This window comes from Somniosus microcephalus, chromosome 20 (genome assembly GCF_052327205.1).
Source record: "Somniosus microcephalus isolate GS21.2 chromosome 20, FLI_Smic_1.0, whole genome shotgun sequence".
Lineage (NCBI taxonomy): Eukaryota > Metazoa > Chordata > Chondrichthyes > Squaliformes > Somniosidae > Somniosus > Somniosus microcephalus.
The window spans coordinates 6,387,441-6,400,033 of record NC_141006.1 but is presented as its reverse complement, the minus strand read 5'-3'; the positions used below and the strand labels follow the sequence as shown (position 1 = coordinate 6,400,033).

At 53.9% G+C, this 12,593-nt stretch overlaps 1 protein-coding gene across 1 annotated transcript in view; it reads right to left on the bottom strand.

The window, feature by feature from the left end:
• The window catches only part of LOC147103039 (potassium voltage-gated channel subfamily KQT member 4-like), a 290,327-nt gene that overhangs the window by 21,354 nt on the left and 256,380 nt on the right, over nucleotides 1–12,593 (bottom strand). The gene's annotated exons all lie outside the window — the stretch shown is intronic.

Here is a 12,593-nt window from a genome sequence, read left to right as displayed (position 1 = left end):
AGTACCCCGACACGCTGACTTGAGTGTGTAATGTGGGGAATACCCCGATACTCTGTCCTGTGTGTGTAATGTGGGGAATAACCCGACACTCTGCCCTGTGTGTAATGTGGGGAATACCCTGTCACTCAGCCCTGTGTGTAATGTGGGGAATACCCCGACATTCTGCCCTGTGTGTGTAATGTGGGTAATACCCCGACACTCTGCCCTGTGTGTGTAATGTGGGAATACCCGACACTCTGCCGTGTGTGTTATGTGGGGAGTACCCCGACATTCTGCCATGTGTGTGTAATGTGGGTAATACCCCGACACTCTGCCCTGTGTGTGTAATGTGGGAATACCCCGACACTCTGCCGTTTGTGTGTAATGTGGGGAATAACCCGACACTCTTTCCTGTGTGTGCAATTTGGGGAAAACCCCGACACTCTGCCCTGTGTGTAATGTGGGGAATACCCCGACACTCTGCCCTGTGTGTAATGTGGGGAATACCCCGACACTCTGCCCTGTGTGTGTAATGTGGGGAATAACCCGACACTCTGCCCTGTGTGTAATGTGGGGAATACCCCGACACTCTGCCCTGTGTGTAATTTGAGGAATACCCCGACACTCTGCCCTGTGTGTGTAATGTGGGGAATAGCCCGACACTCTGCCCTGTGTGTGTAATGTGGGGAATATCCCGACACTCTGCCCTGTGTGTAATGTGGGGAATACCCCGACACTCTGCCCTGTGTATAATGTGGGGAATGCCCCGACACCCTGCCCTGTGTGTAATGTGGGGAGTACCCCGACACTCTGCCCTGTGTGTATAAAGTGGGGCATATCTCGACACGCTGCCCTGTGAGTGTAATGTGGGGAATACCCCGACACTCTGCCCTGTGTGTAATGTGGGGAATACCCCGACCCTCTGCCCTGTGTGTAAATTGGGAAATACCCCGACACTCTGCCCTGTGTCTGTAATGTGGGGAATACCCGACACTCTGCCCTGTGCACAATGTGGGGAATACTCCGACACTCTGCCCTGTGTGTGTAATGTGCGGAGAACCCCGACACTCTGCCCTGTGTGTAATGTGGGCAATAACCCGACACTCTGCAATGTGTGTGTAATGTGGGGAATACCCCGACACTCTGCATTGTGTGTAATGTGGGGAATACCCCGACACTCCGCCCTGTGTGTAATGTGGGGAATACCCCGACACTCTGCCCTGTGTGTACAATGTGGGGAATACCCCGACACTCTGCCCTGTGTGTGTAATGTGGGGAAAACCCCGACACTCTGCCCTTTGTGTGTAATGTGGGGAATACCCCGACACCCTGCCCTTTGTGTGTAATGTGGGGAATACCCCGACACTCTGCCCTGTGTGTACAATGTGGGGAATACACCGACACTCTGTCCTGTGTGTACAATGTGGGGAATACCCCGACACTCTGTCCCGTGTGTACAATGTGGGGAAAATCCCGACACTCTGCCCTGTGTGTGTAATGCGGGGAAAATCCGGACACTCTGCCCTGTGTCTACAATGCGGGGAATACCCCGACACTCTGTCCTGTGTGTACAATATGGGGAAAATCCCGACACTCTGCCCTGTGTCTACAATGCGGGGAATACCCCGACACTCTGTCCTGTGTGTACAATATGGGGAAAATCCCGACACTCTGCCCTGTGTCTACAATGCGGGGAATACCCCGACAATTTGCCCTGTGTGTACAATGTGGGGAATACCCCAACACTCTGCCCTGTGTGTACAATGTGGGGAATACCCCAACACTCTGCCGCGTGTGCGTAATCTGGGGGATACCCCGACACTCTGCCCTGTGTGTGTAATGTGGGGAATACCCCGACACTCTGCCCTGTGTGTGTAATATGGGGAATATCCCGACACTCTGCCCTGTGTGTAATGTGGGGGAAACCCCGACACTCTGCCCTGTGTGTAATGTGGGGAATACCCCGACACTCTGCCCTGTGTGGGTAATGTGGGGAACACCCCGACACTCTGCCCTGTGTGGGTAATGTGGGAAATACCGCGACAGTCTGCCCAGTGTGTACAATGTGGGGAATACCCCGATACTCTGCCCTGTGTGTACAATGTGGGGAACACCCCGACATTTTGCCCTGTGTGTGTAATGTGGGGAACACCCTGACACTCTGCCCTGTGTGGGTAATGTGGGGAACACCACGACACTCTGCCCTGTGTGGGTAATGTGGGGAATACCGCGACACTCTGCCCAGTGTGTAATGTGGGGAATACCCCGACACTCTGCCCTGTGTGTGTAATGTGGGTAATACCCCGACACTCTGCCCTGTGTGTACAATGTGGGGAATACCCCGACACTCTGCCCTGTGTGTATAATGTGTGGAATACCCCGAAACTCTGCCCTGTGTGTGTAATGTGGGGAGTACGCCGACACTCTGCCCTGTGTGTGTAATGTGGGTATTACCCCGACACTCTGCCCTGTGTGTACAATGTGGGGAATACCCCAACACTCTGCCCTGTGTGTACAATGTGGGGAATACCCCAACACTCTGCCGCGTGTGCGTAATCTGGGGGATACCCCGACACTCTGCCCTGTGTGTGTAATGTGGGGAATACCCCGACACTCTGCCCTGTGTGTGTAATATGGGGAATATCCCGACACTCTGCCCTGTGTGTAATGTGGGGGAAACCCCGACACTCTGCCCTGTGTGTAATGTGGGGAATACCCCGACACTCTGCCCTGTGTGGGTAATGTGGGGAACACCCCGACACTCTGCCCTGTGTGGGTAATGTGGGAAATACCGCGACAGTCTGCCCAGTGTGTACAATGTGGGGAATACCCCGATACTCTGCCCTGTGTGTACAATGTGGGGAACACCCCGACATTTTGCCCTGTGTGTGTAATGTGGGGAACACCCTGACACTCTGCCCTGTGTGGGTAATGTGGGGAACACCACGACACTCTGCCCTGTGTGGGTAATGTGGGGAATACCGCGACACTCTGCCCAGTGTGTAATGTGGGGAATACCCCGACACTCTGCCCTGTGTGTGTAATGTGGGTAATACCCCGACACTCTGCCCTGTGTGTACAATGTGGGGAATACCCCGACACTCTGCCCTGTGTGTATAATGTGTGGAATACCCCGAAACTCTGCCCTGTGTGTGTAATGTGGGGAGTACGCCGACACTCTGCCCTGTGTGTGTAATGTGGGTATTACCCCGACACTCTGCCCTGTGTGTGTAATGTGGGGAATACCCCGACACTCTGCCCCGTGTGTGTAATGTGGGGAATTCCCCGACACTCTGCCCTGTGTGTTATGTGGGGAGTACCCCGACACTCTGACTTGAGTGTGTAATGTGGGGAATACCCCGATACTCTGTCCTGTGTGTGTAATGTGGGGAATACCCTGTCACTCAGCCCTGTGTGTAATGTGGGGAATACCCCGACATTCTGCCCTGTGTGTGTAATGTGGGTAATACCCCGACACTCTGCCCTGTGTGTGTAATGTGGGAATACCCGACACTCTGCCGTGTGTGTTATGTGGGGAGTACCCCGACATTCTGCCATGTGTGTGTAATGTGGGTAATACCCCGACACTCTGCCCTGTGTGTGTAATGTGGGAATACCCCGACACTCTGCCGTTTGTGTGTAATGTGGGGAATAACCCGACACTCTTACATGTGTGTGCAATTTGGGGAAAACCCCGACACTCTGCCCTGTGTGTAATGTGGGGAATACCCCGACACTCTGCCCTGTGTGTAATGTGGGGAATACCCCGACACTCTGCCCTGTGTGTGTAATGTGGGGAATAACCCGACACTCTGCCCTGTGTGTAATGTGGGGATTACCGCGACACTCTGCCCTGTGTGTAATGTGGGGAATACCCCGACGCTCTGCCCTGTGTGTGTAATGTGGGGAATACCCCACCACTCTGCCCTGTGTGTTATGTGGGGAATTCCCTGACACTCTGCCCTGTGTGTAATGTGGGGAATACCCCGACACTCTGCCCTGTGTGTGTAATGTGGGGAATAACCCGACACTCTGCCCTGTGTGTAATGTGGGGAATACCCCGACACTCTGCCCTGTGTGTGTAATGTGGAGAATACCCCGACACTCTTCCCTGTGTGTGTAATGTGGGGAAAACACCGACACTCTGCCTTGTGTGTAATGTGGGGAATACCCCGACACTCTGCCCTGTGTGTAATTTGGGGAATACCCCGGCACTCTGCCCTGTGTGTGTAATGCGGGGATTACCCCGACACTCTGCCCTGTGTGTGTAATGTGGGGAATATCCCGACACTCTGCCCTGTGTGTAATGTGGGGAAAACACCGACACTCTGCCCTGTGTATAATGTGGGGAATACCCCGACACTCTGCCCTGTGTGTAATGTGGGGAATACCCCGACACTCTGCCCTGTGTGTAATGTGGGGATTACCCTGACACTCTGCCCTGTGTGTGTAATGTGGGGAATACGCCGACCACCTTCCCTGTGTGTGTAAAGTGGGGAATATCCCGACACTCTGCCCTGTGTGTGTAATGTGGGGAATACCCGGACACTCTGCCCTGTGTGCGTAATGTGGGGTATACCCTGACACACTGCCCTGTGTGTAACGTGGGGAATACCCCGACACTCTACCCTGTGTGTAATGTGGGGAATACCCGGACACTCTTCCCTGTGTGTATAAAGTGGGGAATATCCCGACACGCTGCCCTGTGAGTGTAATGTGGGGAATACCCCGACACTCTGCCCTGTGTGTAACGTGGGGAATACCCCGACACTCTACCCTGTGTGTAATGTGGGGAATACCCGGACACTCTTCCCTGTGTGTATAAAGTGGGGAATATCCCGACACGCTGCCCTGTGAGTGTAATGTGGGGAATACCCCGACTCTCTGCCCTGTGTGTAAATTGGGAAATACCCCGACACTCTGCCCTGTGTGTGTAATGTGGGGAATACCCCGACACTCTGCCCTGTGTGTTATGTGGGGAGTACCCCGACACTCTGCCCTGTGCACAATGTGGGGAATACCCCGACACTCTGCCCTGTGTGTAAATTGGGAAATACCCCGACACTCTGCCCTGTGTGTAATGCGGGGAATACCCGACACTCTGCCCTGTGTGTGTAATGTGCGGAGAACCCCGACACTCTGCCCTGTGTGTAATGTGGGGAATACCCCGACACTCTGCCCTGTGTGGGTAATGTGGGGAACACCCCGACACTCTGCCCTGTGTGGGGAATGTGGGGAATACCGCGACAGTCTGCCCAGTGTGTAATGTGGGGAATACCCCGACACTCTGCCCTGTGTGTACAATGTGTGGAATACCCCGAAACTCTGCCCTGTGTGTGTAATGTGGGGAGTACGCCGACACTCTGCCCTGTGTGTGTTATGTGGGGATTACCCCGACACTCTGCCCTGTGTGTGTCATGTGGGGAATACCCCGACACTCTGCCCTGTGTGTGTAATGTGGGAATACCCGACACTCTGCCCTGTGTGTTATGTGGGGAGTACCCCGACACTCTGCGACGATAGCAAAATACTGCAGATGTTGGAAATCCGAAATAACAACAGAAAATGCTGGAAAAACTCAGTAAGTCAGGCAACATCCGGGGTAATACCCCGACACTCTGCCCTGTGTGTGTAATGTGGGAATACCCGACACTCTGCCCTGTGTGTGTAATGTGGGAATACCCCGACACTCTGCCGTTTGTGTGTAATGTGGGGAATAACCCGACACTCTTCCCTGTGTTTGCAATGTGGGGAAAACCCCGACACTCTGCCCTGTGTGTAATGTGGGGAATACCCCGACACTCTGCCCTGTGTGTAATGTGGGGAATACCCCGACACTCAGCCCTGTGTGTGTAATGTGGGGAATAACCCGACACTCTGCCCTGTGTGTAATGTGGGGATTACCGCGACACTCTGCCCTGTGTGTAATGTGGGGAATACCCCGACACTCTGCCCTGTGTGTTATGTGGGGAGTACCCCGACACTCTGACCTGTGTGTGTAATGTGGGGAATAACCCGACACTCTGCCCTGTGTGTGTAATGTGGGGAATACCCCACCACTCTGCCCTGTGTGTTATGTGGGGAATTCCCTGACACTCTGCCCTGTGAGTAATGTGGGGAATACCCCGACGCTCTGCCCTGTGTGTGTAATGTGGGGAATACCCCACCACTCTGCCCTGTGTGTTATGTGGGGAATTCCCTGACACTCTGCCCTGTGTGTAATGTGGGGAATACCCCAACACTCTGCCCTGTGTGTGTAATGTGGGGAATAACCCGACACTCTGCCCTGTGTGTAATGTGGGGAATACCCCGACACTCTGCCCTGTGTGTGTAATGTGGAGAATACCCCGACACTCTTCCCTGTGTGTGTAATGTGGGGAAAACACCGACACTCTGCCTTGTGTGTAATGTGGGGAATACCCCGACACTCTGCCCTGTGTGTAATTTGGGGAATACCCCGGCACTCTGCCCTGTGTGTGTACTGCGGGGATTACCCCGACACTCTGCCCTGTGTGTGTAATGTGGGGAATATCCCGACACTCTGCCCTGTGTGTAATGTGGGGAAAACACCGACACTCTGTCCTGTGTATAATGTGGGGAATACCCCGACACTCTGCCCTGTGTGTAATGTGGGGAATACCCCGACACTCTGCCCTGTGAGTAATGTGGGGATTACCCTGACACTCTGCCCTGTGTGTGTAATGTGGGGAATACCCCGACCATCTTCCCTGTGTGTGTAAAGTGGGGAATATCCCGACACTCTGCCCTGTGTGTGTAATGTGGGGAATACCCGGACACTCTGCCCTGTGTGCGTAATGTGGGGTATACCCGGACACTCTTCCCTGTGTGTATAAAGTGGGGAATATCCCGACACGCTGCCCTGTGAGTGTAATGTGGGGAATACCCCGACACTCTGCCCTGTGTGTAATGTGGGGAATACCCCGACTCTCTGCCCTGTGTGTAAATTGGGAAATACCCCGACACTCTGCCCTGTGTCTGTAATGTGGGGAATACCCGACACTCTGCCCTGTGCACAATGTGGGGAATACTCCGACACTCTGCCCTGTGTGTGTAATGTGCGGAGAACCCCGACACTCTGCATTGTGTGCAATGTGGGGAATACCCCGACACTCTGCCCTGTGTGTAATGTGGGGAATACCCCGACACTCTGCCCTGTGTGTGTACTGTGGGGATTACAGTGACACTCTGCCCTGTGTGTAATGTGGGGAATACCCCGACACTCTGCCCTGTGTGTGTACTGTGGGGATTACAGTGACACTCTGCCCTGTGTGTAATGTGGGGATTACCCCAACACTCTGCCCTGTGTGTGTAATGTGGGGAATACCCCGACCATCTTCCCTGTGTGTGTAAAGTGGGGAATATCCCGACACTCTGCCCTGTGTGTGTAGTGCGGGGATTACCCGGACATTCTGCCCTGTGTGCGTAATGTGGGGTATACCCTTTACACTCTGCCCTGTGTGTAACGTGGGGAATACCCCGACACTCTACCCTGTGTGTAATGTGGGGAATACCCAGACACTCTTCCCTGTGTGTATAAAGTGGGGAATATCTCGACACGCTGCCCTGTGAGTGAAATGTGGGGAATACCCCGACACTCTGCCCTGTGTGTAATGTGGGGAATACCCCGACCCTCTGCCCTGTGTGCAAATTGGGAAATACCCCGACACTCTGCCCTGTGTCTGTAATGTGGGGAATACCCGACACTCTGCCCTGTGTGTGTAATGTGCGGAGAAGCCCGACACTCTGCCCTGTGTGTAATGTGGGGAATAACCCGACACTCTGCAATGTGTGTGTAATGTGGGGAATACCCCGACACTCTGCATTGTGTGTAATGTGGGGAATACCCCGACACTCTGCATTGTGTGTAATGTGGGGAATACCCCGACACTCTGCCCTGTGTGCGTAATGTGGGGATTACAGTGACACTCTGCCCTGTGTGTGTAATGTGGGGAATACCCCAACACTCTGCCCTGTGTGTACAATGTCGGGAATACCCCGACACTCTGCCCTGTGTGTGTAATGTGGGGAAAACCCCGACACTCTGCCCTGTGTGTGTAATGTGGGGAATACCCCGACACTCTGCCCTGTGTGTGTAATATGGGGAATATCCCGACACTCTGCCCTATGTGTGTAATGTGGGGAATACACCGACACTCTGCCCTGTGTGTAATGTGGGGAATACCCCAACACTCTGCCCTGTGTGTACAATGTGGGGAATACCCCGACACTCTGCCCTGTGTGTAATGTGGGGAATACCCCACCACTCTGCCCTGTGTGTTATGTGGGGAATTCCCCGACACTCTGCCCTGTGTGTAATGTGGGGAATACCCCGACACTCTGCCCTGTGTGTGTAATGTGGGGAATAACCCGACACTCTGCCCTGTGTGTAATGTGGGGAATACCCCGACACTCTGCCCTGTGTGTGTAATGTGGGGAATACCCCGACACTCTTCCCTGTGTGTGTAATGTGGGGAAAACCCCGACACTCTGCCCTGTGTGTAATGTGCGGAATACCCCGACACTCTGCCCTGTGTGTAATTTGGGGAATACCCCGACACTCTGCCCTGTGTGTGTAATGTGGGGAATATCCCGACACTCTGCCCTGTGTGTAATGTGGGGAAAACCCCGACACTCTGCCCTGTGTGTAATGTGCGGAATACCCCGACACTCTGCCCTGTGTGTAATTTGGGGAATACCCCGACACTCTGCCCTGTGTGTGTAATGTGGGGAATATCCCGACACTCTGCCCTGTGTGTAATGTGGGGAATACCCCGACACTCTGCCCTGTGTATAATGTGGGGAATACCCCGACGCTGTGCCCTGTGTGTAATGTGGGGAATACCCCGACACTCTGCCCTGTGTGTAATGTGGGGATTACCCCGAGACTCTGCCCTGTGTGTGTAATGTGGGGAATACCCCGACCATCTTCCCTGTGTGTGTAAAGTGGGGAATATCCCGACACGCTGCCCTGTGTGCGTAATGTGGGGTATACCCTGACACTCTGCCCTGTGTGTAACGTGGGGAATACCCCAACACTCTACCCTGTGTGTAATGTGGGGAATACCCAGACACTCTTCCCTGTGTGTATAAAGTGGGGAATATCCCGACACGCTGCCCTGTGAGTGTAATGTGGGGAATACCCCGACACTCTGCCCTGTGTGTAATGTGGGGAATACCCCGACTCTCTGCCCTGTGTGTAAATTGGGAAATACCCCGACACTCTGCCCTGTGTCTGTAATGTGGGGAATACCCGACACTCTGCCCTGTGCACAATGTGGGGAATACTCCGACACTCTGCCCTGTGTGTGTAATGTGGGGAATACCGCGACACTCTGCCCAGTGTGTAATGTGGGGAATACCCCGACACTCTGCCCTGTGTGTGTAATGTGGGTAATACCCCGACACTCTGCCCTGTGTGTACAATGTGGGGAATACCCCGACACTCTGCCCTGTGTGTGTAATGTGGGGAATACCCCGACACTCTGCCCTGTGTGTAATGTGCGGAGAACCCCGACACTCTGCCCTGTGTGTAATGTGGGGAATAACCCGACACTCTGCCCTGTGTGTGTAATGTGGGGAATACCCCGACACTCTGCCCTGTGTGTGTAATGTGGGGATTACAGTGACACTCTGCTCTGTGTGTGTAATGTGGGGAATACCCCGACACTCTGCCCTGTGTGTACAATGTGGGTAATACCCCGACACTCTGCTCTGTGTGTGTAATGTGGGGAAAACCCCGACACTCTGCCCTGTGTGTGTAATGTGGGGAATACCCCGACACTCTGCCCTGTGTGTGTAATATGGGGAATATCCCGACACTCTGCCCTGTGTGTGTAATATGGGGAATATCCCGACACTCTGCCCTGTGTGTAATGTGGGGAATACCCCGACACTCTGTCCTGTGTGTACAATGTGGGGAAAATCCCGACACTCTGCCCTGTGTGTGTAATGTGGGGAAAATCCCGACACTCTGCACTGTGTCTACAATGCGGGGAATACCCCGACACTCTGTCCTGTGTGTACAATGTGGGGAAAATCCCGACACTCTGCCCTGTGTCTACAATGCGGGGAATACCCCGACAATTTGCCCTGTGTGTGTAATGTGGGGAATACCCCAACACTCTGCCCTGTGTGTACAATGTGGGGAATACCCCGACACTCTGCCCCGTGTGTGTAATCTGGGGGATACCCCAACACTCTGCCCTGTGTGTGTAATGTGGGGAATATCCCGACACTCTGCCCTGTGTGTGTAATATGGGGAATATCCCGACACTCTGCCCTGTATGTAATGTGGGGAATACCCCGACACTCTGCCCTGTGTGTACACTGTGGGGAATACTCTGACACTCGGCCCTGTTTGTGTAATGTGGGGAGTACGCCGACACTCTGCCCTGTGTGTGTAATGTGGGGATTACCCCGACACTCTGCCCTGTGTGTGTAATGTGGGGAATACCCCGACACTCTGCCCTGTGTGTGTAATGTGGGGAATACCCCGACACTCTGCCCTGTGTGTGTAATGTGGGGAATACCCCGACACTCTGCCCTGTGTGTGTAATGTGGGGAATACCCCAACACTCTGCCCTTTGTGTTATGTGGGGAATTCCCCGACACTCTGCCCTGTGTGTAATGTGGGGAATACCCCGACACTCTGCCCTGTGTGTGTAATGTGGGGAATAACCCGACACTCTGCCCTGTGTGTAATGTGGGGAATACCCCGACACTCTGCCCTGTGTGTAATGTGGGGAATACCCCGACACTCTGCCCTGTGTATAATGTGGGGAATACCCCGACGCTGTGCCCTGTGTGTAATGTGGGGAATACCCCGACACTCTGCCCTGTGTGTAATGTGGGGATTACCCTGACACTCTTCCCTGTGTGTGTAATGTGGGGAAAACCCCGACACTCTGCCCTGTGTGTAATGTGCGGAATACCCCGACACTCTGCCCTGTGTGTAATTTGGGGAATACCCCGACACTCTGCCCTGTGTGTGTAATGTGGGGAATATCCCGACACTCTGCCCTGTGTGTAATGTGGGGAATACCCCGACACTCTGCCCTGTGTATAATGTGGGGAATACCCCGACGCTGTGCCCTGTGTGTAATGTGGGGAATACCCCGACACTCTGCCCTGTGTGTAATGTGGGGATTACCCCGAGACTCTGCCCTGTGTGTGTAATGTGGGGAATACCCCGACCATCTTCCCTGTGTGTGTAAAGTGGGGAATATCCCGACACGCTGCCCTGTGTGCGTAATGTGGGGTATACCCTGACACTCTGCCCTGTGTGTAACGTGGGGAATACCCCAACACTCTACCCTGTGTGTAATGTGGGGAATACCCAGACACTCTTCCCTGTGTGTATAAAGTGGGGAATATCCCGACACGCTGCCCTGTGAGTGTAATGTGGGGAATACCCCGACACTCTGCCCTGTGTGTAATGTGGGGAATACCCCGACACTCTGCCCTGTGTGTAATGTGGGGAATACCCCGACTCTCTGCCCTGTGTGTAAATTGGGAAATACCCCGACACTCTGCCCTGTGTCTGTAATGTGGGGAATACCCGACACTCTGCCCTGTGCACAATGTGGGGAATACTCCGACACTCTGCCCTGTGTGTGTAATGTGGGGAATACCGCGACACTCTGCCCAGTGTGTAATGTGGGAATACCCCGACACTCTGCCCTGTGTGTGTAATGTGGGTAATACCCCGACACTCTGCCCTGTGTGTACAATGTGGGGAATACCCCGACACTCTGCCCTGTGTGTGTAATGTGGGAATACCCCGACACTCTGCCCTGTGTGTAATGTGCGGAGAACCCGACACTCTGCCCTGTGTGTAATGTGGGGAATAACCCGACACTCTGCCCTGTGTGTGTAATGTGGGGAATACCCCGACACTCTGCCCTGTGTGTGTAATGTGGGGATTACAGTGACACTCTGCTCTGTGTGTGTAATGTGGGGAATACCCCGACACTCTGCCCTGTGTGTACAATGTGGGTAATACCCCGACACTCTGCTCTGTGTGTGTAATGTGGGGAAAACCCCGACACTCTGCCCTGTGTGTGTAATGTGGGGAATACCCCGACACTCTGCCCTGTGTGTGTAATATGGGGAATATCCCGACACTCTGTCCTGTGTGTACAATGTGGGGAAAATCCCGACACTCTGCCCTGTGTGTGTAATGTGGGGAAAATCCCGACACTCTGCACTGTGTCTACAATGCGGGGAATACCCCGACACTCTGTCCTGTGTGTACAATGTGGGGAAAATCCCGACACTCTGCCCTGTGTCTACAATGCGGGGAATACCCGACAATTTGCCCTGTGTGTGTAATGTGGGGAATACCCCAACACTCTGCCCTGTGTCTACAATGTGGGGAATACCCCGACACTCTGCCCCGTGTGTGTAATCTGGGGGATACCCCAACACTCTGCCCTGTGTGTGTAATGTGGGGAATATCCCGACACTCTGCCCTGTGTGTGTAATATGGGAATATCCGACACTCTGCCCTGTATGTAATGTGGGGAATACCCCGACACTCTGCCCTGTGTGTACACTGTGGGGAATACTCTGACACTCGGCCCTGTTTGTGTAAT